General features: G+C 40.0%; 1 pseudogene; it reads left to right on the forward strand.

Moving 5' to 3' along the window:
- Window positions 1–519: 519 nt before the first annotated feature.
- On the forward strand, window positions 520–1,996 carry LOC127674330 (sentrin-specific protease 2-like; annotated as a pseudogene).
- The last annotated feature ends 2,068 nt before the right edge of the window (window positions 1,997–4,064 follow it).

Below are 4,064 nucleotides of genomic sequence, written 5' to 3' on the forward strand. Positions count from 1 at the left end.
ATTAGCTGTTAGGTTAAGGCCTGGTGTTTCACTTGTGATTAACTAGGATGATTAGTTCGATTTTGAAATTTGGGGTATTTGGTTGGTTATAGCGCCCCAGAAGGATACTGCTGGGGACATATTCTTAGAATTCCTTGGAGTTTCCCAGAGTGAACCCTGGCTAAGTGCCAACATCTGACTGTTCATTCATCATTTTCCTTTATTGCCAGTTTAATTATCTCCATTCTTTGACTGACTGTTCACTCATCATTTTCCCTTATTGCCAGTTTAATTATCTCCATTCTTTGACTGACCCTGATGTGCACAGCCAACTCTATTTATAAAGAAGAGTTATTCTGGGCCTAATAGTTTTATGACATTGAACCAAACATCTACTGGAAGAAGGGATTTTTCAGACACCAGGGCAAACAACCCAGTACCCACCCCGAGCCAGGCATATGATTGCTTTTGCTTAGAAATTAGATAGGGAGTACTGTACCAGAGCAAACTCATTGGAGAAAGCAGTCCCAGCAGTTCTCTATGTGGCAGTGTAAACAATATGGTATGAAGATGGAGCCAGAAGCTTCAGGAAAAGGGTGAAGACAGAAATACCAGGAGGAAAGTTGGGACAGAGAGAAAGCCCCAAGTTTTGGGACAAGGTCCAAAGTGGAAATGTCAGGATGGAACAGAGATGGTCTTAAAGAGCCCAGCAATGCTCAGAAGAAGACTCCTCAGGATCAAGAAGACTTAGCACTTCAGAGGGAAGAGCTGAACAAAGGAAACCCTAGGAAGAGAGTCCAAGATAAATCAAACCCTTAGAGTGTACCAAAGGTCCTCCAGAGCAGGCTGAAATTGAGAGGAAGCCTGCTGATGGTTGCAAGAATCTCAAGTTCTCCTATTCCATCATGAAGGAAAATGAACAAACTCCCCAGAAGTAAAAGTATAAAAGGTTAAATCAATGCAACCATCATGTGAGGTCCAACCCACACAGGCCTCACCCAATCTGTTCAAACACCTCAGTGACACAAGTTGGTCAGAGCAAGGTCATGGATCAGAAACAACTCTGCAACATGGATAACCACCTAATCTTTATGCCATAAGATTGTCTTTCACAAGACAAGACAGAGAAGTGGTGTGCATAGGAGAAATCTTGTACACAAAAGAAAAGTTGTTTAAACCTTGAGGGAAGAAGGGGGAACATCTTAGAGACAGACTAACCTGGAACACTAGCTCAGATCATTTTGGATAGTGGAGGAGGAGATAAATTACTCCCCCAAAAGATGACAGTACTTGCAGCAGAGAAAAAGCCTCACAGACACCAAGAAAAGGCCAGAGAAGTGGATTAAGTCCTTGGTATTACAGAGGACAAAAGAAGAAAACTAAGAATGCATTGGATCCAGAACCCCTAGAGGAAATTCTAAGCAGCAGATTTAGGCTGCAAATCACCCTGAGAGTTATCCAGACTCTGAAGAATGATCATTTGCTCAATGGTGAGGTCATCAATTTCTACATGAACCTTTCTGGTTGAGAGAAATGAAACTAGGGCTACCCGATTCTTCATGTGTTTAGTACTTTCTTTTACAGCAAACTAATTCATAGGGGTTAAAGTTCTCTGAAAAGATGAACTCAAGGAATCAGTCTCTTTGAAAAAAATAACTTATCTTGGTGCCTGCTCACCAGAGCTTATATAGGAGCCTGGTGGTAATCGATTAAAAAAAAAAATACAAGAAAGTATTGTATACCTTCATTCAAATGGACAGACAGGGAAGACTACCTTGACACCATATTCCAATATTTACAAAATGAGAGCAAGTCTCTAAGGAACATCAAGCTTGACCCTTTGGAGTGGAAGCAATACAGTATGGCATTGGAGGAGATTCCTCAGCAACTGAATGGGAATGATTCTGGAATGTTTACTTGAAAACATGCAAATCACACAGCTAGAGACCAGCCTGTGACCTTTTCTCCAAAGCACATGCCCATCTTCAGGAAGAGGGTGCTATGGAAAATCCTGTAGTCTCTTTCTGTAACATCCACTTGGCTGCTATGGTCCCCATCCCTGTCCTTTTCCATCAATTTTTCTAATATACATCAAGTAGGAGGAATTGAAGTGATTTAAAACAGGTACCAAGATGTTTGACTGGATGTTCCCCACTATCTTAAATATAGTCCTATCATAGGATGTGGGACTGCTGCTCTAATGCCGTGTCTAGGATGCATGCAACTACAGCAAGCTTAGAAACTGCTGCTGTCAAACCCACTGGAGGCCATGTGCTCTAGAAATAGTGTTTATTTCTGGATTTAGTCATTGAATTGCTGTTTTTGTTTTACATTGTTTGTTTGCTTTCTGTTTTTTTATTGTGATTTGTTTTTGTTGTTTGTTGTTATTGTTGTGTTTTTTGTTGTTTTTGTTTGTGTTTTAGGTTTTATTATTTGTTGATTTGTTTTGTTGTGGTTTTTGTTGGTGGTTCTTATTGTTTGTGTTTTTGTTTTGTTGTTTTTGGGGTGGTTGTTTCATTTTTCTGTGATGTGCTATTCTGTATACAGTGATTCTAACACTACAAAACTCTGATATTTATTACAAAATAAAAATGTCTTTTGTCCCTGTCCTTGCTGTTTCTTTTGGCATAAATATAGTAATTTGAGTTTTTAACTATGGTGATGCCTGAATTAAATGACAAATTCAAATGCCTAAAATTTAATTTCATCTATAGCATATCAGCATCAAAATGTCACAGACATGATGTCATAGGAAGGGGAAACTTTGTTGTGTTTGGAACTCTGAGTTCTTGCCATTGTTGTGTTATAGAACATTACACAGAGCAGGAGAGAAGGTTATATATGTCTAAGACACTATCTGATGACATTCTTAGCTGTTGCTTTGGTGAAAGCCAGTAGTCTGCTATGGTGACAGATTCAAAGGGATTTTGTTTCTTATTACAATATCTTAAGGCAAAGTTAGTAGCCTGTATGAAGCTATTATCTAAGAGGCAAGCTCAGGTGCAGAGTATGTCAAGGAATGTCTGTTTCTGAAGTTGAAAACCCGTCCATGATAAATGGCCTCTGAACATATCAAATTCCAATCTCTCTGCCCAAATGACATTCCAACCTGTCTACCAGTCTGTGAACATGGAGGCTCCTTACAGGAGTCTTGTGTTTATCACCAAACACTGCTTATCTGGGGTTTTGGCTTTCATGGTTGATAAGCCAAGTCAGGTCTTTTCTCTACCATTTTTGCAGAAGACTTGGTTTATAGTTCACCATCTTCAATGTTGTCAAGTTATAAGGTTTTTGTTTTATATCCACAAAGAGTTCAAGGACAGGGGTCTGTTAAAATCTTATCTCACTGGAGCTCAAATGATAGCAATTTAGTTGTTTTATTTGTCATTTCTTTTTTATTAGATATTTTCTTTATTTACATTCAAATGGTATCCTCTTTACTGCTTTCCCCTCTTAAAACACCTTTTCCCATTCCCCACTCTCTGTTCACCAACCTACCCACTTGTGTTTCCCTGTCCTGGCATTCCCCTACACTGGGACATTGAGCCTTTTCTGGACCAAGGGCCTCTCCTCCCTTTGATGTCGCACAAGTCTATTCACTGCTACATTTGCACTTGGAGCCATGGGTCCCTCCATGTGTATTCTTTGTTTGGTGATTTAGTCCCTGGGAGCTCTGGGGGTACTGTTGGGTTCATGTTGTTGTTCCTCCTATGGGGTTCCATATAGCTGACTCCTGAGATGCTCTGCCAGTTCCTGACAAATACAGAGGTGGATGCTCTGAGACAACCATTGGACTGAGCATAAAGATCCCCAGTTGGGGGGTGGGGGGCTAGAGAAAGGCCTGAAGGAGATGAAGCAATTCACTTCCACTGCCAGATTTTCTATTGGTATAGCAGTATACCTTGTAAACATTTGTCTATAAGGCAATGTTGAAGGTGTTTCAAAATCATAAAATCTGTATTTTATATTAATAGTTTGCACCAGAGATCTCACAGAAAATTGTATTACTGGGGAGACAATGTGGAAATGTCTGCTCTCCCACACTTTGGAAATGATGCAGAGCACTGATACCTTGGCTGTGTAAA

Source organism: Apodemus sylvaticus, chromosome X, assembly GCF_947179515.1.
Source record: "Apodemus sylvaticus chromosome X, mApoSyl1.1, whole genome shotgun sequence".
Classification (NCBI taxonomy): Eukaryota; Metazoa; Chordata; class Mammalia; order Rodentia; family Muridae; genus Apodemus; species Apodemus sylvaticus.